The sequence below is a fragment of the Lutjanus erythropterus genome, chromosome 5, assembly GCF_056507025.1.
Source record: "Lutjanus erythropterus isolate fLutEry1 chromosome 5, fLutEry1.hap2, whole genome shotgun sequence".
In the NCBI taxonomy this organism is placed as follows: domain Eukaryota; kingdom Metazoa; phylum Chordata; class Actinopteri; order Lutjaniformes; family Lutjanidae; genus Lutjanus; species Lutjanus erythropterus.
Genome location: NC_139321.1, coordinates 23,270,217 through 23,296,463, shown reverse-complemented (window position 1 = coordinate 23,296,463; position 26,247 = coordinate 23,270,217). Strand labels below are relative to the sequence as shown.

The following is a 26,247-nucleotide window of genomic DNA, read 5'->3' as shown; positions in this document are numbered from 1 at the left end:
AATCACAGTTAGATTGGATGAATATGTGGGATATTAGTGATTGGCTGAGTGCATTGCTGGTTGCTTTTTTGGGGGTTTCTTTCGTCATTTTATTTAGTGAATTTAATGGTCTGCCTCAGAAGAATGAGTGTAAGCTGTTACTCAGGGAGAGACTAATTCAACAGCACAGTACATGCCCACTGAGCTGAAGAGCAAGTGGGAGGAACACGGCGTAGAGCCAAAATATTTTCACATCTAACACGGTGTATTGTGCATTTATTTCAACAAAACCATAGTTGGTGATTGTTAGATCAGTGGAAAGTCTAACCGAGACAAGAGTTTTATTTTGTTCTTCTGTCACGTTTGAATGAAGTGTTTTACTGTGTTTACAAATGAATTAAGCTAGTCTTAGATCAGTAGAAATTTGGATTCAGAAGGTATATAGTTGTATTTTTCCATTTAATAAAGAAAATAGGTGTAAAAATATTTCCTTTCTTGACATTTTGTGAGTTTTCCTAGTTTATTTATTAGATGTAATGAATGTACATAGCGTACGTAATGTAGAGCGCTTAATGTAGTAATGTTTAATGCTAGGTGATGATGACAGGTTGAAAAACTTTAACATATTGCCAAACCCTAATCACAAATGTACAAAATTGGAATTCATTGACACTTGGATGAAAATGAGCACTTTTATTTTTCTCTAATGGGTTTAAAATAATTTAATACTATGGCTGCAACTATCAATTATCAAACAAAAACATAATTTCCCTCAAAAAATCCATTATTTGTTTGTTCCAAAACTCCAAGTTGATGCCTTCAGTGTCCACTTAACAGTCCAAAACCTCCAAATGTTCAATTAAATTCATGTGGCAAAGAAAAATATTCGTATTTAAGAAGCTGGAACTAGAAAATGATGGGCTATTTTGCTTGAAAAATGATCATTTAAAACAATTATCAATATTGTTGCCATTATTAACTAATCATTTCGGCTTTATGAAACACAATTTGTAATATATAGCTTACTTTATGATGTAAAAAATGCATCAGTAAATATTAATAGGGCATATTGAGTTGCTGTCTGGTTTAGTTTATGTATGTCTATTTAATTAATGTGTTATAATGGGCTTCAGTTCTGTGTTTTGATGTTAAATGATGAGGCTGCTGCTCTTTAGTTTACATTTAGATGAAAAATTAGGCCTTTAATTAATGATATAATTAGTACGACTGGCCATATTTTGTAATATATCATGTTGATGATGATAGTGGAATATTTATGCAGCTGAAGTTCCTCTCTGTTTTTTAGATTTTAGTCTCTAAGCCTCATAATTTTGCCGATTAACCTGCCAAAGAAATTTCCTTGAAATGACAAATACTCAGTGTTCTTTTAGAAATGTATTCTTGGCATAAACAAGCTGTTTATTTAACAGCAGTGGACCGTAGGGAATTGTGGATTTTTCTTTTTAGGTTTGAGTATCTATCTGAGCAATGATTTCCAGTAGTTGTTGAAAGATTTCTTGTAACAGAACAGAAGACAAACGCGCCCAAAGGTCCCAGAAGTTCACTTGCTCACTAAAAATGCATTTGGGTGGTGCCTTGGCTGACGGGAAACTAATAGGAAGCTCCAAGATTGACTACAAGAATGACAAACTGTGGCCAGAAAATGCAACAGTTTAAAGTACGGAGCATCTGGAAACGATCTGAAACAATGGATTGTCTTCAGCAGGCTCCATGTCAGACTGTATGGATGCTTCTCCTTCTTGACTTTCTTGGGTTTTAGTCTCCTGAGACAATTTGGGAAGGAGTTGGATGACATTGAAAGATTGACTTGGCATTCTTTGATTTGACATTCACCTTAAAACTCGTGAGTGAAACCTTGTACATGCTTGAAAACTTTTGGTGTATTGGCAAGATGTTGAGGTAGAAGGAGTTGTTTTTTTAGTGTTTAATAAAAACTTGGGCTGTACCCGTGGCAGTCAAATCAGATTTGGCTATTCAATACACATATTCATCAGTTAGTTCCCTTTCTTTCAGTTCATTGCCTCACTAAACTGTATCTGTATTACATTCATATTCTTTACCAGTTAAGTTAATCCAGGTTTTAATACCTTTTTTTGTCACCTTTGATGTGAAAACATCAGACTTCCAGTCTTACAAAGTTAAAATGTCCCTTCTCCTCCTCATAGTTCTGGTATTAAAATCCCAGCACACAGCAGAGCTTCTCTTCTCAGTTGCCACACGCTTAGCAGTGTGCAAGGGTGGCTGAACTGGCTGGAAGTGTGTCACCTGCGCTCCATTTTTATCACCATTCTCTGCTTCCATCACAGTTAGTTTAGTGGTTTGTGGTGATTTAAACTCAGTTTATAGCCTATCATGCTGTGTAGTGTAACTGCTCTGTGCCCATCGCAGCTAAAAAAGTGTTTAGCGACCACTCATCCCCCTTTGCTCACCAGTGCAAGTTGTCGAGTGGACTAGCTAGTTTAAAAATATATTTTTGATTTCCCTTATTTATAATTCCTCATTGAAACATTATCTCTGTGCTTTTTTTGTAAGCTTCTATCTAGAGCTGCAATGATTAATTGATCCTATGTCAACTCTTAAATTAATTGCCAACTATTTTGATAAGCGATTAATCTTAAAAAGTCTTTTTTTGTTTTTAAATATCCAAATTCTCTGATAACAGCTTCTCAGTTGTGAATATTTTCTGGTTTCTTTGGTTCCCTATGACAGTAACCTGAATATCTGTAGGTTGAGGACGTCATCTTTGGGGAACACTGGCCACCATGTTTCACCGTTTTCTGACATTTCATAGACCAAACAAGTAATAGAATGATCAAGAAAAAGATATAGAGAGATTAATCTATAATAATCATTAGTTGCAGCCCCACTTCTATCTGTTTTGATCCTGTTACAGTTATGCACAATGACGATCACAATCACTGGACTTGAAGAATCTCAGAGGGCTGAAGGGTCTCGAAGTGATGATTCAAATCTTCAACTTTCAGGAGGCAGCCCTAATAGACTCCCACTCACACTAAACCTGTCCTGTCAGCTGTGGGTAGCTTTGGCCTAATGATATTGGATTTTTACTGACTGATCTAATCTAATCACCTGTGTGCAGTATAAAGTTCTATCTCTGATCTGAAAGATTCATATTTGCCCTTAAAGGTTATCAGAACTCGGCTGACTGTATTTGTATTAGACTGTTCTAGTAGTCTTTCCTCAGCTCTAATCAACAGGAGTCTTTCTTTAATTTGAAGTGCCCTTTGAGCTCTTTTAATAACCTCTACTTCCAACAATAAACCTGGCCATATTGCATTATCTAGGGCAAGTTCCTCCAACCACATCCCCTGACGACTGTCTGGGTTGCTAAGTACACCTGTTCAGTGCCTCCCCAACCTGCAAATGCAGCGTCCTGTCCGTCGTCAGGTCGTCTTTTGTGCGCCCTAATGAAGCCGGGGAGATGTGACGACATGCCTCGCATTTCACTCTTCACCTAATTGTGTTGATGTGGAGGCTGATATTGGTGTTGTGGTGGTTAATCTTCCCAGTGAGAGGAAATGGCAGAGTCATCAAGGGATACGACACAGCTAATTAGACTCGTGTACGCTTCCATGTGTGGAGGGGCGGGGAGAGGTGGAGGGGGGTGAAGAAGTGAGATGGGGTGAGAAGTGGTGTGAGAAAAAAAAGAAAAAAGAAAATGGCTTTGTTCCCCTTTGAAAGTTTTTTTACTCATTGAATTGGAGCTGAAAGTTACTTCAAAAAACCCAGTCTTGAATATGTGGCATATTCTGTGAATGTCTTGCCGCTTAATGACAGCTCCATTTTCTGACAACTGGGGGAAACCTCAACATTTATTACAGCCTGACATTTTGTCCACTCCACAAATCACCATCTTTGGAAAGTCTGCAATTAAAGTAATTTGAAATTGCACACATAGCAAATGACCTACCGGTACAATAATGCTGTTTTTGACTTCATCCTCCCCCGGGGATAGCTGTTAGTAGGTTTGACTGATTAGGGCCTGAAGCCACTGGCTCTCAATTAGACAGAAGACAAAGCTTCAACCCTTGCTGCTGGAAAATCAGAAGTAATGAATTAGTGATAAAGGTTTTAAAGACAACACCATTAGCGGTGCTGTTGGGAGGAGGTGGACTGCTTTTGCCTCGCAATTTGCAGAGTAGGTAATTTGAAGTCCAAGAGAATATAAGTGAAATGCTTTGGATTTTTTGTTTCATTTTCTCTCCTGTATTACTCTGCTTCTCGGTCTCTGTGCCGCTGGCTACCGCTGACAGTAATATTAACCTCATCTCCGCTGCACTGTCCTCGTGTGACCTGCAAGTCCTCTCTTGTGAGGAGTGGTCAACTGTTCTGCCACTCAGGGTCTCGCAGCCTCACTGGAGCTCGTAATGCATTATGACTCCAATCACTCGGGGGTGGGCGGGTCAAATAATATATTAAGATTATGTTGCGAGCTGTCACACACCACTTGGGTTGAGAAGCACTATGCCAGCAGAATTTTTTTGCAGAGTCATACTTTGATAGGTTTTTTTTTTTCTTTTTTTCAAAGGCTGCCCGAGGCCATGTTTGATTTAGTTTTGGATTCTGACCTATTGCCAATGACATCCACACCTCTCATCCCCCCTCCATATTGACCGCCATTAGCAAACACAGTGCCCATATCTGTTAGGCTGATGGTGTCACTGTTTTCCACATTGCCCGCTGCCTGGCCCGCCTGTGTCCATCTCTGTTAATGGACAGAGATCAGGCCTGTCACCTGAGGGATAAAGTGCACGGTGGAAACTTGTATCCTCTGAGGTATGTGTGGTGGCAGATGCAGATTGTCCGTTGGTTCAGCTGTTGTGCCCTGTGCCGACAGGGAGGGCCCAGCATGTCTCCGTCTCTGTTATTGGAGGAGTTATAGAGCAGGATGAGATATTTACTGTTGCTATGAGGTTTTTATGCCTCTTTTAAATCTGAAGTTAGAGTCACGGTGGTCCTTTTGCAGTGAAGATTTTATTTAACTATGTACTTATTCATTGCATTGCTTATTGTAAGTCAGTAAAGTTTATGTCCAGGGTACATTTAAAGACACTTTAAGCTGACCAAACAATTTAAAAAAAAAAGGACATTCAAATATAATAAAGTAAAAAAAAAAAATAGGACTAAAGAGTAGACCTGTAGTCCTTAGTTCAGGCCATTAGTTGACTAGTCATTGCACTTTTATGATATTTAATTAATTATTTAAATTATATTGTTTGGAGAATCAGAAAATTTACTTTTATCAACTTGGATAACTGGATTAAAATGAAGAAACTGGATTCAGTACTGAATGACGAAGCATTTTTCATTGCTCATGAAATATAGAGGCAATTCAGTTGGTGCAATAAAAGTATCAAAGTTTGATGCCCAGCACTAATGCTAACATGATAACATCACACAAGTCTGGTTCAAAAGACAAAAATAAAAACTTCCAACTTCACAAAAACAAATGCTCGCGGACACATCAACACGATGGATGATGTACACAAACTCACTCCTCTCCCACTTGGCGCCTCTCCTGTTTCCAAACCCGACATGTCATCATGTCCCTGGAGTCAGAGATCTGGTCACAGCTACTGTAACATTAAATCACCTTGGGTATTATACTGTATTCCCTGTTGTCAAACTGGCCTTCGTTAGGCTCGGAGACTGTGGTCTGTCCCTGTCTGGCCATGTTCACTGCAGAGCCAGGTTCATACGCCTGCTCGCCCGGCCTCAGTTCTGGTGTTCATTTTGGCGTCATTCCCACCAACATTCCCAAAGGGGAAGGGACAAGCACAGACTACAGACATGACAACTGACTGAAAGGTTAGTGGGCCAAAAAGGCCAGTGAATAACAAAATGTTTCTTATCTTAGATTTCAGAACAGAGATGGTAGAGGGCACAGCAACTGCAAAGGGTTTGTCACCTTTCAGTTTTAGTTGTAACCATGGGACATTCAAGAGAGATCTGTAAACATCCAATAATTTCAGTCACAGCAAAAAAAAAAACATGTTCTTCTTCAACATGTTCTCAAACAGTCCATCTTTAACCTCTTGTGTGACATTGTTTGGTTGGTGGTTATGGTTTTGGGGGACGTGGTTTTCATTGGCTTGAGGTCAGCCCACTTGTACTGCTGACGGCAGATTGCCAATCCTCTTCCAATGCTTCAGGCGTTCCACTCAGTTGTTTTCTGACCAGAAACTAATTAACAAAAACAACAAGAAAAATTTTTGCCCAACCACATCGGACAACATCAGCCATTGATGAGATCCCTGGAGTCACAGTAATCAGATTCATACTGAGCACAAACAAACAGTACGATTCAATTTATAATGACACAGGATGAAATGAAGACACAGAATCTACATGGCATTTTTACATTTTTAAATGCACTGGTATTTTAGAAACTGTTAATGACTATCTTTCCCTGATCCATGTTAATTTGTGACCTTAATATAGAGACATGAAAGGTTGACCTTAAAGTAATATGTGAAATGGTTGGCTTTACTGCCTTGACATTACAGCAAAGCCAGTAAATTGTGTTTCTAGTTGTTGAGCTTTTCTCCTTGACTCCTAAGGTCACTTCAGCCCCTTTCACACCACCTGTTCAAGGCAGGAATGGTACACCGTCATCCCACCTCGCCATTCTGCATAAAATGTATGAACATGCAATGGGGGGCCATTGTCGTTCCACCTCTGAGGCAGCAGTGGAGGAATTTATAGAGCCAAATTGACATCTGTGTAAAAAGGGTGAGGGATCCCCACAGATTATTACACAAAGGAAGCCGATGTTCCTTTTAATGTCTTTGTTGCAGAAGAACCAATGCTCTGTTTATCCAGGAACCCATAAAAAGCTTCACATGATGAATTTGTTAGGTTATCAGCTCTATATGTGACTAGAAAAGAGCAGAAGAGAAGAATCGCTTGTTGACCAGTGTGATCGTCACACTAGGGGTTTCACAGACTAGTCAACTATCAAAACCACTAGTCGACTGTGCATTGTTGTCAACTCATCGTTCATCTGTGGTTTCAGCAGAATTTTAGGTATTTGAAGAAGCGAGGACTCCCACTATTCCTGCAAGAAAACAGTCGTGTTGTTACTGCAGTCAAACTGCTCCAACAAGTTTGCTTATGATTTAGACCAATCAAATTGCAGCTCATTTGAAAATGGCCTTTCAGAGCCAATCAAGGACTCTGCTACTTCACCTACCACCAGGTTAGTCCAGTCTACATTAGGTAAGGCTTTACTGGTTGTATTTTAGACTTTTTTTAAAGAGAATTGATCAATAATATTGGATGACAAAAAAATTTAAATTATAGAGCTATACTGAGTTATTTTTTTTTTAAAGGTTATTTTTTTTAGCATTTTTGCCTTTATTGACAGTAACAGCTGAAGGTATGACAGGAAAGGGGGGTGAAGAGACAGGGGATGACATGCAGCAAATGAGCCGCAGGCGGGATTCGAACCAGCGGCCACTGCAGAGGACTAACAGCCTCAAGACATGGTGTGCACGCCCTACCGACTGAGCTATAGGGGCGCCCTATACTGAGTTATTTTGATAAATTGGCCACATGTTAGGAATCGAAATGGTTGTTTTTATATTTTTTTTAAATTAAACATTTAAAAAATAAATGTTAATTTGCAGGATTATTAAACATTGCTTTGTCATAATATCTCTGCAAGAAAAGTATTAGCATATTCTAATTGAGCTTCACCATATCGGTCACTGTCAATACATGTGTTTTTTATATGTCATCTTATGTACAATGTATGAAAGTGTCTAAGTAATAATTGCAATTAAATTTATTTAATTGTGTACAGTCTATTGTTACTATTTATTTCAATCTGAAACTGATGCTCATTAAGACTTTCAGTTTGGGACCGTGTTGGTAAAGTGAGGAACAGTTGAAAGTAGAATTTGGGATGGTTGCCAGACACTGAGGAAAAAAGTTCATTTCGAGCCCTGTAGTTGGTACTCAACTACTTTTTGGGAGTAGCTGATGACTAATAAAATGCAGTAGTCATGAAAGCCTGACATCACATTAGACGCAGATGCAGACCCTGTTGTGCTGCATTTCTTTTGCTTTCTTAAGGGCGGCATGCCATTTAAAATCTCAGACGGGGGCAGCGTTTGTGCTGCACTGTTTGGTTCAGTGTAAAAAAAAAAACAAAGCTGGTTTAAGAACAAGCTGTCTTTAAGGCAGTATTGCGTGATCTCTGTTTAAAAGGGCCTTTAATCTCATCATATGGCGTATGATGTTACTGCTTTAGTCAGAGTGAACGTCTCAGTGACTTCAGTGTGATGTTAACAACAACCCCTGCACTTTCCCGAACCTGCTTCCATTACATTAGAAAAACACAGTGACAGTGAGCAAAATGATGGATGTTATGGGTATGACAGTGAGAGATCTGTTTGTGACAGCTTGATAATGAACGTCACGCTGTCTCTGTCTCTCTCACAGCCATCGCTTCACCTTTCCGCTGCCTCGCCCCTTCAGTTGATCCGACGGTGACTTCACCCTCGCTTAATGGAATCCAACCTTCCTCCCCGTCCCTCTTTGCTCTCATCAGCTGCTCGCTCTAATTAGATGAGGGTGATTTCAATAAAGTTACTGTCGTCCTCACTCCATTAGTTATATTAACACTCGGATTCCTGCCCTGGAGTCGTCTATCTATCCTCCGCCTTTCACCGGGGGGGCCAATCCTCTTCTTTTCATGGATCTGTGTAACCTAGTTACTGAGGCCCAGCAGGGGAGGCCAATCAATTAATGAACAAAGGAGCCCGCTCACTGAGCAGCGGCGCGAGTCTGGGACTATAAACAGGGCGCTCCCAAAACATGGTCGCTGTCAGTTCAGTGCTCATCTGATGGATGTTGTTTTGCTTTGTTGTTTGGTGTACGTGTCTGCGAGTACGATCTCTGAAGTGTCTAAATCCAGTGGATTCTGCGGTGTTACCTGTTTGAATGCGCTGCCGACCAGTGTTCAGGTGTCCCTTATTGAGAATGAGAAGTGAAAGGAGGAGATGTGTTAGAACATTTTTGTCCCAAAAGCACAAAACACCTTCCAACCACCATTATGTTTGAGATGCAAGTAAATGGACTGTGGCATTTTCTGCCATTGTGCTGTGTGAAAAAGCTGGGAATAAAACATTTTAGATATTGTGTAAAACCTCAGACAAAATGTGGAGCTGAGCTAACAAATAAGATGCGTGGTCAAAGGTTAAATGTCCATATTCAGCGATTCTGATCAGTCTCCCGTGGCAACAGGCAGATTTGGATGGACAGCCCTCCTCTGTCCACCTGTGCTCCCTCGCTATCTTTCACCACTTTCTCATCCTTCCTCTTTCCTCAATACTTCTTTTCATCCTATTGAATCCCCCATTTTTTCCATGCTTCACCTTTTTTTTCCCCCCTGTCCCTCAGGTCCACCCCTCTTTCTATTCTATCTTTCTTCTCTCCAGCCGCCCGCTCTCTCTGTCATCCCTTTTTCTTAATCCGGCTATTCGTCGCTCACGCTCCCCTCCCTGGAGTTTCTAGCTCCGTCTCCCTGTGTGTGAGATCAGGGAGCAGGCTGTTGTAACAAGCTGTTGAATAATGTAAGCACAGGGCTATAGGCCAGAGTTTCAGTTAACCCTTTGATCTCTGATCACACAGTAGTGGGTGAGGTGGACACATCATGAATGACAGCTTGACAGCAGGGCATAGCAGCCTGAAGGCCTTTTTTCGCTTCCATCATCCTCCAACCTCTACCTAAAGGCTAAAGTTCCCCCATCCGGTTTCATTGTCATGGCCTTTGTAAGCAGGAACACATGAGCGTCCCTTGCCTTTGTTATTCTAACATTGATGTATAATTAAAGGGTTAGAAAAGGCGATGCTGAATAATTGATACTGGAGCAAAGATGTCATGGCATCCTGAACCTTACCGTACCGTATTTTTACTTGCAGCGCAGATAAAAGATTTACCAGTTTGCTTTTCTTTCTGGTCATTCAGTGCAGTCTGCACTGATTCATTGTGGCACCATGCTCTCCTCAGACTGAGCAGCTATTATCATTACTCCATTCAGCCTTACTCCACCTTTGTGTACATTGTTAAGTGTCAAAACACAAGGCCACTGACCACAGAACAGTCGTATTAAATCCTCAACGGCAGTCACATTTGCACGTGTGTTGCCAATTTGTATCAATTAACCGACCGCGTCACGCATTTCCAATCTCAAAAAAGCGTAGCCAGCACACAAGGTCCCATTAACCCTTTGTAATCAATACAGATTCCCTTCTCCTTAAGTGCTTCTAGTTAGCTTTAGAGCCTCATATCCTGAGGCTAGGGTGTATTGATCTGCCGGACTGATTGGAAGTTACCCTTCAGGAGGTGAAGGATAGCACTGGGACTGGGGATGTTTTGGCAAGAGAGGGGAAGGAGAGTGGGTCTTCACGGCTGGATCAGCTTACCGCTTCCTACCCCCACACACACCTGTTACAGCCAACAGGAGGGAAGACACACCACCAAATCTCTGTGTGGAAGTGTGTATCTGTGTGTGTGTGTTCAAATTGATTGTGTGCGTCTGAAAGAGTGGAAACCACTGCTTGTGTGCTCAGGAAAGCAAATGGCTGAGAGGCGTAGCAAATGAGAAATGTGTTACATAGGGTTTATGGTGACGGCGTGTGCCTGAACCGCATCGACTTTGGCAGCTGCTGGCCTTTTATGGATGGATGGCAGGAGACAGATTTTAGATTTTACATGGCTAACACGCTACGTGACAGTCTGCTTTTCAGATTGGGTGTTTGAACCCATAACCCACCACCGTGCCACATGTACACGGCAATTATCATAAATGTGCACACATCTAGGTAATGCAAGACACCTTTATTTATAGAGCACATTTCATTACAGAGAAACCTAATGTGCTTTTCATTAAAAAAGACATAAAACATCAAGCATAATGCAACATTGTGAAACTAATTTAAAAAACATAATTATACATGCCCTTAATACTTGTATACCCACGCAGTCATACTAACAATGTTCATACAGGAAGCTTAACACATACACACACACACACACACACACACACACACACACACACACACACACACACACACACAAACCCTGTTCATAGGTCTGAGAAAAAAGGAAGGTTTTGAGCTTAGCTAAAAGCACCTTTGCTATTGTCCGTAGACTTTTGAATGTTTTAATAATCAATAATAAAGAGAGCATTGCACTAATCTAATTTGTTGAAAATGAACACATGAATCAGTTTCTTAAAATCGGTTAGTGATATGAGCCTTTTTTGATATGTTTGTAAGGTGGTAGAATAATGATTTTGTAATATTTAATACGTGATTTTTGAAGTTAAGGTCAGCGTCGAGGATGACGCCAAGGTTTCTGACGTCCTCACTTGCCTGTAGGGTGTGTGATGAAAGATATGAAATTAGGTTTTGGCAACCCAGTAATCTACGTCTGTCAAACATTGTATCAAGTTGTTAACTGAGCTAAAGTTACTGGGTGAAACAGAGATATTAGTCTTATGTCATCAACAATGAATGATAGGATATGTTATGCCTGAAATTGCGATATGTGATACCAGTGGAAATGATCAGTCTTGCATTACAGTTTTCATGTTCACTGAAAAAAAAACTTTTAAAATCATGATGATGTGATTTATTGAGATCTGTACCAAACAAATATGTTTTATTTCTTCTGTTTTTTTTAGGCCAGGTCATCTAGGCAGTACCACATTATAATGCTGTTTTCTTACACATTTTTTTTCTTCAAAAATTGCAATTTGATATATATATATCTTATGTTGTGATTTTGTTGCGATTAATTGTGCATCCCTAATTAGAAAGTTGTCACCCTAGGATTAACCTCTGTGGGTCTCTGAAGAAAATTTGTAACTCATCGAATGTAAAATTTTGAATGGACACAAAGAAGCTCCTATACTTGTGGTAGGAGGAGAACTAGATCTGCTGACACGAACTCACATGTATGTATATACACACACACACACCATTAAACTGTCAGGCAGCGTGTGTGTGTACATGATGCTGCACAGTGGCATTTAATCCATAATTTTGACAGGCTTTCCTTGAACTGACAGGGAAAAGCGTAGCTCTCTTCCCACATAAATGCACACACACCTCTCTCTGTCTCTCCTTGACGTGTTTCTCCTTCTAAAATAAATAATGAAATGTTGTTTTGATTTCAAAGTGTTGTGTTCCAGGACATACACCATGCATGCATCAGCTCTGTGAAGCCCTGACCCAGTGCACAGGCCCCAGCTAGCCTCTCCTCTGAACTGATATTCGTGTGTGTGTGTCTGTGTTTCTGGGTGTGTGTGTGTGTCTGTGTGGTGTCACGGTAGGATACACAGCAGCTGTAGAGGCGGCAGTGAAGAGGGGAAATGGGAAGAGCCAGCACAGTAGACAGAGCCCAGATAGACCTGTCAGCTCCGTGACATCCACACATGCCTCACCCTCTGGTCCAGGACGAGAACAGAGGAAGGGAAAGCAGCTTGGCCGGGGACAGGTAGAGCGAAATAGACAACGAGTGGCAGAGTTAAGACTAAAGCTGTGAAAGGGATAACGGTGAGCCGTGGCGGAGCTGTGTTTATTTTGGGGAACACGGGAAGAGAGGATAGGAGACCTGGCAGGAAGAATACATAAAAAAGTATTTGCCCCCCACTGACGTATGCAGACCATCTACAAAATTACACAGGCTCTGTCAAGTTTAAAGTCCTGCAGCTCATTGTGAATTGGATTGAGGTCTGGACTTTGCCACATCAGGATATAAACACTGATGTGATGAAGCCATTCCTGTGCAGTGTTTGGACTATGTTGAGGATTGATGTCTTGCAGAAACTGAAATCTTCTTCCAGGTCACAGATTTATCTCGGAACTTCAGGGAGTTTTTTGCCGCATTTATTTTACCCTCTACTAGAGGCTGACTAATACTGGATTTTTGGGGCTGATGCCAAAATAAAGCAGCCAATATTCTTCTTTGTACTTAATATACAGAATGTAGAATATATACAAGAACACAGATTTCTTTGCAGTGGTCCCTCAAAGGTGTTATCAATCATTTAAACAGGGCTTTGAAAATGTATTCTGATACAATTACTAATTACCTGTTAAAAAATGTAGTCCGTAACCTAATCCAAGTGTCACAACATTAATGTAACTTAATTACTTTTGGATTACATTAACGGTTTGCCTGTGTAGCAGACTTTAGCGTTACTCTGTGTAGGTAATGTTAGTTGGTACTTGCAAGTGTTTCTTTAAATTAGATACTGAGGCAAGATAATGGGGAGATTTCCACCCAGTGAAAACATTTTTTAAGGGATAATGAATTTGCAACTGTCAGATTGGCTGGTTTCACGGAAACCAAACTGGTGTTGAGAAGGGTTGTGAAGGGTTGTACACTGCACAAGGTAATATATTGTTATGTATTATAAAAATGATTTTAAATTGTAGTCTTACTAATAATCCCCATTTTTATTAAGTGTGGAGAATGCAGTGCTGGGAAATATATCAATGTTATATTGATATCATGATATGAGACTAGATATTGTCTTAGATTTTGGATGTCATATATTGTGGTGTGGCATTAATGTTATCTTTAACAGGTTTTAAAGGCTGCCTTACAGTAAAAAGATGTAAACTTACAAGACTGTTTTAGCTGTTCTATTATTTGTCTTCCCCCAGTTAGTCATTATGTCCACATTTAGCCCATTTTCACAACCTCTATTTGAGTGTTTTACATATTTTACTGTGTGTTAGAGTAAGTGCGTATAGCGAGATACAGTATATAAAAAAACATTGAGATATTGTTAATAAGCCTCATCGCACAGCCCTAGATGATCTCAGAGCACTGAAACAATACTTTCACCAGCATTTTTAATAAATAAATAACTAGAAAACACAAAAATATATTAAACTTGGATGAGGGAGAAGGATCAAATATACATAAACATTATGTTTTGAAAATCATACCTGCATTGGGCAACATATATGCGGATACCAATATAGACTGATATAATTGTGATAGGCTCCAGCTCTACCCTCTGCCTCCACAATTCTTCCAGGTCCTGCTGCAAAGAAGCATCTCCAAAGCATCATACTGAAACCACCACACTTCTCTGTGGAGATGATGAGTTTTTTGGCTTACACCAAACATAGCATTTAGTACGATCGCCAAAAAGCTACATTTTTAAAAAAAGCCTGCTTCAACTTTGTTTCAAAATCTCCCACATGCCTTCTGGCCAACACTAGCTGCAATGTCATGTGAGTATTTTTTTAACAGCGGCTTTCTCTTCACCAGCGTGCTATAAAACTGTGACTGGTGAATCCCCCAGGCAACAGTTATTGAATGCACAGTGTCTCCCATCTCTCAGCCATGAAACCCTGTAAATTCTTTTGCGCTGCTACAGGCCTCTTGGTGGCTTTCATGCTAGTGCCGTGTCCTTCAGTGCAGAGATGCTCAGTTTTTGAGGACGGCCTTCTCTTGGCAAACACACAGCTGTCCCAGATTTAGTCCTTCTGTAATGGCTGACCTTACTGTATTACGAGGGATGATTCAGTGTCTATTTTCATTTGATTTTTTTGTATTTGTTTAAAATATTCCTTTCTCTGGATAGGAAAATGTCAGTTGCATCATCAAGATGCAGGTGTGTTTAATGTCACTTGTTTCCTGAACATCATTTCTGCCACTTAATGCTGCTTTCTGTTTAGATTTGTACAATTATCTGACATTAAAGGGGTAGTTCGGATTATTTGAAGTGGGGTTGTTTGATGTACTTATCAATAGTCAGTGTTTCACTGACAGTAGATGCAGCGGCCCTTAGGAGAAGCAGAGAGGAGGACCAGCCAGGAAGCCGAGCAATGAACTGATGTGTTGCCAGCCCCGTCTGCTGCAGTACATTGCTTAGCTTACATGCTGGTACTCCTCTCTGCTTCCCTAAACTAGTGGGTGTGTCGACTGGCATCTGCTGTAGGTAATACACTGACTATAGATAAGTACCTCAAATGTATAATCCCACTTAAAATAATCCAAACTATCCCTTTAATATCAACATACCACATACAGAGCTAATCCATCTATATTTAGCCATTTTTTTGATCAATTTGTAGAATTTTTTTCAAAGTCTTGTGCTCAGTTGAATTAATGTCATAAAACTGCAAAGAAAGAGTCTTGGGGGGGGTGAATACTGCCACGTTGGAAAAACCGAGCGGTATAGCGGAGCTCGACTGTGGTTGTGTTTTAAAAACCACGACTGAGGCAGAAAGAGAGTGTCTGTGAGAGAGAGAGGGAGAGAGAAGAGAAAAGCTGGAGCTGATCTTCAGAAAACACACAGGATTTGTAATAGGATTCATGACTGGGGCTACAATTGGGAGTGTAATTATTGTTATTGCGATAAGCCAATCATGAAGCTGGATATTTCTCCGCAGTTGTAGCTTTCACACGTTCAGTGCCTGAAATTAGCACGACAGGGGCACGTGTCAAGTGTGTACTGTTTGTTTATGCAAAACATACTGTATACAGCCCTCTAGACAAAATTTCCACTTACATCCATTTATCTGTTGTTTCTTGATTGTGCTTTGAAAGCAAGCTGATGATTAGGGGCGCGTTTTCATGCAGGAGGAAAAATCCTATCCGTTTGATCTTGCAGGCAAAAATATGGGCAGCACAACAGAATCTCATCTCTTGTGTCAGCTATTCTTCCGCTCCGTGATATTCCCATGGGAACGCATTTCTGCTGTGCGAATCACAGTCAGATCAGTGCGGGCCGTTTCTTATCTGGACATGAAAGACGGGAAGATGGAAGAGGGAGGTGTTAAAGGGGGGAGAGAGGAGGGGAGAGGCAGGGCTCCCCCGGGAATGATAATACCTGAAATTCACTGGGCGGCCTCTTGAATCTAGCTCATCATCATTTCATGAGCTGGTATTGTACTTATCACTATTACGACTCCAAGATACACATCCTCTCTGCTTGGCTGTTTTTTTCCCCAGTCTCGCCCAGATTGATTGAGTAGATTAGACATTTATATTGTTCGTGTGTGCGCCATAGCATGTCTTGGGGTTTTATTATTAGTTTGATCGTTTTCTTTTATTCATCCGTGGTCATCATGAGCGTTGTTGTTGTTGTTTGATAACATCTCTAGTTCACGTCAGGTCAGCAGATCTGTTATTGCTGTTCCGCTGCAGGTGTAAAAGTCTTAATAAAACTGTGGTGCTTTAGTCAGAGATTCTGCAGAGCTTGGGATGGGTTTTCCCAGCTGAATAGGCAGTTGATTTGATCGGCAGACCCTGCAGCATGAAAACACACTGACAAGTGCTGTTATCTCTCCTTGCCCCCTTCCACTCAGAACCCCCCAACTCCCACGCTTACTCACACACTCACTCGCACACTCACACTCAGACACAGACGTGCCTTATCCACGAGCAGTATGACTTTCACCTCTGAGTGATGTCCATTGTCCGTATAAGGAGAGACCCATTACGAATCCTCAGTCCCAATGGAGACATTGTGCTGCCCGCCATGCTCCCCTGTCCTTCAGCAGCGTCCTGAGATGACAGTAGATAAACAATGGGAACAAACAGTCACTCCCACCAGCATTGATCTGGCTCCCTCGCCCCCCCTGCTCTCACCAACAACGCCACATTGATTCCACCTACACTCAATTTATATGAAAGCCCCCCTGCCCCACCTCCCTTCTCTACCAGGACTGACAAAAATGATAAATGACCAACCCCTTCCTCCCTCTGCCACCTCCCTGAGCCTCGTGTTGGCTGTCCGAGGCACTACAAGCCTATTTCTCCCCGCAGAAATCCAATAGAGTGAGTTCTCCCTCTTTTCTGGGAAGTGCGGGGGTTATTCACTGCTTCATGTCCTTCTTATAATTTCCACACATAAACATGTCACTGGTGTAATTTCCACCCGGAGGGGCGTCCATATGCATGATGTCAAGTCATCAAAAAAGACCAGCAAAGGAAATTATTATGCATTTCAATGGCACACACCGTAGGATCTCCTCTCCTGTGGCTAATGGCCAAAGTCTGCAGTGTCAGTCAAAGATGAAATCATATGCAGAGCCTCCAGAGTGGGGTCAATTATTTCCCTCTCTCATTGGCTTAATTAGTCCTTTCTCTTGTTATGTATCTGATAAAACTGTCCACCGTGTAATCACATGAATTAGATTGCAGTTAATTCAGACATGGCACCTTGGCTGTTTGGATCTGATGTCATTTCCAAAAAGGGATGCGAATCTCCTGGCACCTCATGATTCAATTCCAATTCAGGTGGCTATGTTGAGATTATAACATGATTATGGGTGCATCAAAATGTTTCTGTGCATGATGTTTTACTCACTGTGTGACTACCTGCTCCTTTTAAAACAGTGTATTTGTAAAGATCCATAACAGGCTAAGGCTGATAGATGATGCCATCATCCCTTGTCTGAGTCTTCTACCATCGTAACATCCAGGTTTAAAAGCCTGTATTTACGGTGGTGTGTCTGCTCAGGGTTGCCATAAGGCAGGAGTTGTTGCCGATGTTACGTTGTTAACATATGGGATAGAAAATAAGAAGAAGCTGATGTTGCTGCTCATTGCCATAATATTTCTCCATTATTTTCTTACGAAATCTGTCCAGGTAGACGAACCCTAGCCACTTAGTTACATTGGTGGCAGCAGTGTTTCTTTTTCTCTGTCTCTTTCAGTCCAGCTGCTGTTTGCTGTTGCTTTCTTAGCATAACTTCCTTATAACTAAGCATCTAACTTTATTACAAGCTCCAGAGGCTGAACACGACTAAGTTAAGGACATGTTCAAGAGCAAACTGTGATGCATCTAAGACTCTTCTTTTTTTTTTCCTCACTCTTAAATGATAATGGTTCAAGTCTCCGTCTTAATAGAGTTTCAGCTTACTGCAGTATTGTATTTTTTCTTTTCTCTGTCTTGTACTTGGCTCCTTCTCAGCTGCTAATAAAGGTTTGCAGTATACAAATGATATCTTACATGGTCTCAACTGTTTTTTATTGTACAGATCCAGTGTCCCCATGCCTGTAAATGGGGCACAGAGTATCTATAAATAGATATACTGTGGTAGCGAGCTGCTGGTGGTTATCAGCAGGAGTGGTGGTGGTGGGGGGGTATGTGTATATGTGTGCGTGGTGCTTTTTATGTGTTACGTGGAGGTGATCGAGGCTATTGATGAAGGTGTTGCTCCCACTCTGCCCCACCACCCAGGGGAGTCATACCATCGAGGAAAGTGTCTTTTTCACATCTCGGCTCCACCGTTCCCTAATGACCCTTTTCCCCACTTCGTCTCCACCCCGCCACAGTTTTCCCATGGCTCCCACAGCTCATCCGCACTGTGAGGTAGTCCATTTTACACTTCCTCCTACTCTCAGATCCCTCCTGTTTGAGATTCCAAATCTAAAAGCAGATGGGAGGTTTGGAGAACCTATGTCTAAGATGAAAAAGACTTGGAGAGCGACATCTATATTTAATTCTCTGCCCTCTGTGTTTTTATTCATCTCAGTCCTAATTGTCCCTACATAATATGAATGTGTAATCATGCCATTATGGCCGTGCCTGCTCAGGTTATCTTCATGGAGGATGATATCTGTGTTGATGGGATCTGACATGATCTCGCTAATGGAGCTCTAAGGGTTGTATCTTCCTCTGCGTGGTGCTGGATATACAGTACAGTAATATACAGAAATGCCCAATTCTCTCTAATTGTCATTCAACACACTTTAGCTGTCTTCCCATTTTGTTCATAATTGCTCTTAGGAAAAGATTGCACTCCCTTGTCTGGATTTGAAGACGAGTCACTGCCTCTTTCTCCCATTACTGTGTCAACGAATAACATTGCAATCATTTCAATTACGACAGCGCTGGGACCGAGGTCTTCAAGTAGGGCCTTGAGATGTAATTGGAGGGGCACGGGCGAATTGAGGAAAGGCATTTTTCTTCTGTGAAATTGCCTCAGTCTTGGGGACAGTAAATTGAGGTGCTGAAAAATGATGTGATAATTCAGCCGCATGGTTTGGTAGGGGGAAATGGTCTGAAAGTCACTTTCTGGAGAATTAGAAGGCAAAACTACATTTCCCTCCCGAGTCCTCTGTCCTTCACGCAGTGGCATGAAATGAATTGATGAGACAGAGGGAGAGGGAAGTGTCGCTGTAAATGTTTGCAGCTAAAATGAAGCTGCCTGCTTGTGCATTCAGATTGGCTGAAGGGTGGGAGGCGGAAGCCGGAGTGAGCATTCGGCGCAGCGCTCCACGCTATTTCACGGCCTAAGCCTTTAATCGCAGCAGCCACAATGAGTGCATAAAATGGAATTCAAATTTCAGATTGATTGATTCTATATTGATGAATGCCAAGGCTGGCTTAAGGGAAAAAACTGCAACTGTGGCTTTTAAATGCAACCTCTTTAACAAGGCGAGTTCTTGCTCCTGTCATGTGCCTGTTTGTTGCTTTAGATGTGCTTCAAAAGAAATATGAAAATTCTTGCTTTTTGAAGTTTAATCTCTCGCAAAAAAAAAAAACAGGGTAGGAGGCTGAATGCAAATACAGAAATTTGCTTCAGCTTCGCTTCTTGCTGCTTGTGGTGGAGAATTTCAACACAGTGGCAGCTGTTGACAGTGGTCACAACACCTTTGAAACTGCAGATTCTAAATTTGCAGCCTCTGGATTTAAATTAATCCTCTAAATGACTAATACATGCACCATCGTAGGCTAACGGCACTAAGGGTAACAATGCCTAACATTTCAACCTCTCAATATAACGTTCAATCCTCGTCTTCATCACTCTATTGTGTCTCGTTTCTTAATCCCCTCAAGGCATCTCACACAGTAACAGAGCTGGCATAAGCACATTTGGTACTGTTTGCAGTGTTGAGATTAACAGGATTACAGATTAGGGATTACATTGGCGTCTTTCTTACCCATTTAACCTTGACCCATGCCTCTGTGTACAATTCAGATGGTCAGGCCAAACTTGTTTTTGTGTTTCTAATGCCTGAGTGTTTGCACAAAGGCTTAGTAATATTTGTTCAGGAATAAATACAAACAAAACACGGTGTGCTTTGTAGTGAGATGATTTGGATTGTAGATCTTCTAATGAGTCTCTCGGGTTTGCCTCCGCTGCGATTGTGTATTGATGTGTGTGTACCAAAGTGGCTATGACAAAGACCGAAAAATGACAGCAACAGTAGCTTTTTGATGAGGGTCATATGGATTACTGCCCTCTCTCCATTTCCTTCTGCACAGTTTCCATGCTTCTGAACACAGCGTAGCTCCGGCGTTTCCATGGAGGACGTGCGGTTGCCAAGGCCTGTGGTGATTGAACACAGAGGGTCATCGTTTGTTTCTGTCAGTCAGTGGCGAGGGGACGGATCAGGGAGAAGGGGCAGCATGGGGAGAAGGGCGCGCTGCTCCTGAGGGGCTCGAGGGGATCCAGCTCTCCTTTAAAAGTTTATTTGTCGAAGGGATCACCTACGGCTAGTCCGACTCTGGTTGACAGTGTTAATGTACTGACTCTCCTCACGGGCCCCGGGACGCTCGGTCTCATTCACACCTCAAAAGAAGTGCAACAGCAGTGTCAGGGAGGGAGGGGAGAAGAGGGGAACAGAACGTGTGAGGCTACATATGGCCAACCTTAGTGTTGTTTATCCAGAGAGTTGTTACAGCTGAGGACCAGGCTCCGTCCCCCTGTTCCTCATCGTCTCTCATTAATCTAGCAGTATGCTTCTGGCCTGCTTCCCATGATGTAGAGGGAGCAGGTTTGAGTGACCACCCACCCTGAGGAAAAGCATTAGTCTGTCCTCTCGGCCGTCACCTGCTATTGTTTATGCCCACACTTCATTCTGTCGCCATCTTTCAGCTGCTATAAAATAACGAGCGGAATATTTTAATTGATGCTTTCAAAGCCTTGAGATTGATGGTGGCCTTAGGGGTGAATTTCTCGCTCATTTCTCCCACCAATCTGTTTTTTTGTCAAGGTTTGGTAGTTGATCATCTTGTCCTTCATTTTGCTTTTGTCTGCCCTTCCACTCATGTTCTCTTCTCCTAGTGTTGTAGTCGGTCTCAGATAAAGAGGACTCAAAATTGCCTTTGTACTGTCATTACTGTGATTGGATATAAAGCTTCCTGCTTCAAATGTAACCAATAACTTGACTCATTCTAAATTTAAAATATTTGCTACCATAACCTCTTCTTTAATCAAATTTGGCTACCTGAACTACAAAGAGTTCATCTGCAAAACCACATCCAAAAGAAAACACACAGCAGTGTGCAATTTCTGCACTGTAAAGCTAACTAAGACGGCTTGACCACCTCAAATTTTTATCGACCCTTTGAAAGGAACTATTAAGAAAGGTAAGATAAGTGTAAGTGATGCTAGCAAAGCTATCAAGCAAAGTTATAGTTCTCCTTGTGATAAACAACAACAAGACAGGCCACGTGAAGTTGAATTGATGTAGACAATCTGTATATATAGTTATGCTACATCAGTGTTAGCAATAATAGAACTTAGTCTTGATGAGGTTTCTCCTTGGTGTTCATCTCGACTTGGTCTTGATACATACTGGTCTTGGTCATAACTTGGTCTCAGTTTAGGTGGTCTTAAAACTAGAATATGTAACATTTCTGCATTAAAATGTCAAACAGTGCGTTACCTGCTAGCTGTTGCAATATAGTTGTGAGTGGCTAGAAACTCAGAAGCAGGGGATACGCCAGATGTGCCAGCGAGTGAGCAAAGAATTCAGTTCATGTGATGTGCTATGGTGGTTGTTTAAAAGTGAAGAAAACGACTCCAATCATCCTGCGCGACTTCATGATGTCTTCAACCTACTATTATCGTTTTAATGTAAGAGAGACCTCTAGCAAACCGGATTTACATGTTGTGCATTTTACTACGTTTTCCTTTCACTTTTTCCTCTTATTGGTCTGTTGGCCGCCTCCACTTAAGCAGACTTTAAGTTCAGGTTTGCAGTTACAGAGCTCATATTCAGTCTGAGCTCTTTCCATCATTGAGTGAAAAGATTTGCTATTAGATACGTATACGTCTCCATCTGCCTCTCTCTTTATGCATGAGTTAAGACACTGACTCTGTTTAGCAGACTGAAAAGCATTGGTCTCTATGCACCTTTTTGGCTGCTCTGTACCTCACTGATACGTCTGATGGCTATACCTCTCGTCAGCTTCTGCTAAACATGAAATATTCATATTTTCCTTTCTTCCTCCTCTGCATTTTTGCATCTATTACGGTGAAGGAAGGAGGACGGAGATGTTTGTGGTTGTGTCTTGGCTTCTTCTTAAGGTATACATGGCACAGAAAGGAGAAGACACATTAGGTGAGATGGGCATGCAGACATTTGAGATCCATTAGCCGTTATTCAGCCAGCTCTATATCCTCATCTCCATTATAGCCTAATGTATTGTACTCTCTATTTAGCTGGCCTGATCTCAAAGCTGTAGCTTCACACTCGGGGCCTTGAGCTTTCCCTCTATTTGTGTCAGCGGCTCTCTGTCTCCCCCACTCAGGCCATCACCCTCCTGCCTCTCGCTCTCTCTCTCCCCCTCCCTTCCTTCCTTCAGTTGTAGCTCTTTGTATCTCAGCCTGAAGGTCAACATTGGGAGGCGGTCATCACTGCTGCGAATTGGGCAAGAAGTGAGGGTTTCTGTGCCCCTACTCTGTTTGTGTTGTGTCACCATTTAATCTGCTTCCAGGCCATGTCAACAGTGTCATTAGAGCCATGCCAGAGCTCATTGTCTCCACGCAGACAAAGACAATCATTAACAGAAAATTTTAAGATGCTTTCAGATAGTCTGTGTTTTAAAGAGTGGGGCTTGGTGATATGTGATTTAAATATTAAATATATATTAATATTGCATTAATGTAGGGCTGCAACTAATGATTATTTCATTATTGATTAATCTGCTGACAATTAATCCTTTATTCTTGAAAATGCCAAAAATCGTGAAAAGCACTCATCACAATTTTCCAGAGCCCAAAGAGACATCTTTAAATTGTTTTTTGTTCAGCCAACAGTACAAATACCAAAGACTCTTCATGTACTATCATTAATGTTATGAAGAAAAGCAGCAAACCTTACATTTGAGAAGCTAGAATCTGCAAATATTTGACATTTTTGCTTGAAAAAGAACAAACAATTAATCAATTATCAAAATATTTGGCAACTAACTTTATTTTGACCAATCATTTACTTAACTAATCATTGTAACTTACCTTATTAATATTTATTTTCCTGAATCAGTATACAACATGGGTAAAATGAATCCAAAATCACAAGCTTGTTAAACTGATGTTCAACAACTCAATTACTTGTTAATTATTAACAGAACAACAGAAAGCTGTAAAAGATGATATGAACAAACCGCCAAGATATGACCCTGCTGGTGGTGCAACAGTCCAGAGATTAAAGGTATCCTATGGTGTTTTTGACTAATAGTTGTACTCTGGAATAGGGCTGCAACTAACAACCATTTTCATCACAGCTTAATCAGCCCATCAGAAAAGTGTGAAAAATGCTCATCACAATTTGCTAGTGCCCAAAAAGACGTCTTCAATTTGCTTCTTTTGTCCAACCACCAGTTTGAAACCCCAAAACTCTTAATTTGGTGTGATAAATGATGAAGAAAAGCAGCAATTCCTTATTTTTGGTTGAAAAATGAAGCAATAAATAGACTATCCAAATAGTTGTCAACTAATTTCCTTTTGTTTGACTAATTGTTGCGGCTCTACCCTGGAATAATGTTCTGACAGTTGGGTACCTGTCGTGTTTGTCTCACACGTGCAAAATTGATACACGCATTTGTTGTGATGGTATATCATAATTGACCTGATACACAGGTGGCGGCAGCACGCAAATGCAGCAGTGCACCATAAAAGGCAGCAAAGAAGAAGACTGCTAGGAGGTCAACACTGCAGGCCTCAAAGTTTAGAAAAATCTGCTTTCCAAATGTTTCGTGAGGGAAAAAATCCACCCAGTTTATTAGACATCCGGGATACACAGAATGCTTTGGTGAGAAGCACAGAATATAAACACAAACTTTATTTATTTACAAGAAAAATCCACAGGGCAACTTTAACGGACAGAAGATCATCGGTTAAACAAAACAAGCAGTTTGAAGATGTCATCTTGGTTTCTGGAAACTTTTGATGTGGGTTTTTCTCTACTCTTGGACATTTTATAGACTAAAGCAAGTTTATTTAAAAAAACTAAAAACTAACGGATTACTCAGTATTAAAATAATAATTTGTTTCAGCACTGTAATCTGCTGAAAGTCAGTGAATGATAATGTTGGATTATTTCCCAGGCATCATAACTAAAATTAGGTGATGAGAAACCTGTCATTTATTTTTATTCTGCCAAGAATCACTCTGAAAAAGAGTGTTAGGCCTTACTGTCATGTTAAAAGTTGTCTCCTCTTCTGCTTCACTGTTTTCAGCAGCAGTCACTTCCTGTGGATAATCATACTTTGATATGCCGTGGCACGAACCCTGACTCCCTCAGAAACGAACAAACAACGTACCGGGGGGATCTTCAAGCGACCAGGGCTGTTGGTTTTTGTCTGCTCTGCTGCGATACATTCTCTGAACGCCCACTGCTTTTTCACGGCCTCTCTTTACATTAGACTCTGCCTCACTGTGAAGAGGGAATTTGGACACGACTCAGAGGAAAAAAAGAGAAGTGTGATTTCTTCCACTGCACTCACAGGGAGATTTAAGGCATCCCGTTAAGCTTAGCTCGAAGGCTAGAGGGGGCAGAGCTACTCACCAGAGTGCTGACCGTGATTACATTAAAGGGACACTATATAGGCTTGAATTCCCTCTATGTAATACAGTGTGGACATGAATGATAAGGTCAATGATCACAGGATTATCTTCACAGAACTCTGTCAGAAATAATATATGGAATGATCTGAAGTTTATCTCCTATCAGGCTGGGAAAAATCAATAATTTATCGATTGCAATGAATCAGATGGTGGATTGTAGCCCACAGGATTCACTGTGCAGAGCAGAGCATGTCCACTCTTGTATTTTTAATGTAACTTACCTTTAATTAAACCTTGGTTTATAGTGTTGCTGATAAACCCTCTGATGGCATTATCAAATCCATTTTATGTCTGATTTGTGTCTGATGAGTCTTGATGGGCTTGGTGGTCACTGTTTAATGTCTTTGGGTTCGGAGGGTTGTGACTCTACTCTAATGGGTATCCAGGGTTTTATAAAGGCTTGTATGTGTGTGTGTGTGCACCTCGATAGCTGCTCCAGCTTAATGGATGGAGCATTTCCATGCAAAGGTAATGATGCTCCGTCTCACGTCTCCACCAGGCCTCTAAATGGAGAAATGATGTTTTTTCTAACCGACTAGCTCACACCGTTCTCATGCCGCATCTTGTACTTTTCACACTTGGCTCGGTGGATATTGGCCGAAGAAATGGTATGTTATGATAGGTATGCAGGGGGTATGGAGTAAGGATGTGCCATATTGTATTGTTCATGATAATATCGTTGTTTTTTTTTAATGAAAAAAATCATATTGTGATAATGGCAATATTATAATTTCACACTTAGGATGTTACGCTCCACAGTGGAGGAGTTGGCTCCAAAAATGTTGGCGTTGTAGTGGGTTGATTACAATAGATCAGATGTATATGTTAGAAAGTGTAACAGCTACAGATGACCAATATATCAGTTGCCCAAACTTATCAGGATGTTGTTGCACGGCTTTGTTAAACACTTGCTTCTGATTGGTCATAGCATTCGAAGGTCTTTTATTTCTGTATAGCAGACTGTTGCTATGGACACAGTTCTGATCATAGACTCTGGAGGAGAAATTAAATGATTTTTTAAAACAAAAAATCATTTTCAAATTAATATTTTCTGTCATTGATTAGATTTTTTTTTTGTAAGCACCTAGGTAATAAGCAGGCTAATGCACAGGATGATTCAAGACTCCTCTGCTTTGTGCTTATTTTGCAATAATAACCTGTTCACTGAACACTAACATATTGGCCCATCGCAGATATATCAGCTGATATTGGTAGTGACATATATGTTGTTGGATGTGGATATATGAACTTTTTTGCCATTTTCTGACCTTTTATAGACCGAACACGCAACAAACTAATCAATTAATTGAGAAAATAATCAACAGATCAATAGATCATGAAAATAATCATTGGTTGTAACCCTTTCAGTGTCTTGATACC

At 41.0% G+C, this 26,247-nt stretch overlaps 1 protein-coding gene across 1 annotated transcript in view; it reads left to right on the top strand.

The window, feature by feature from the left end:
• The window catches only part of ndst1a (N-deacetylase/N-sulfotransferase (heparan glucosaminyl) 1a), a 65,225-nt gene that overhangs the window by 14,882 nt on the left and 24,096 nt on the right, over nt 1-26,247 (top strand). The window lies entirely within an intron of this gene.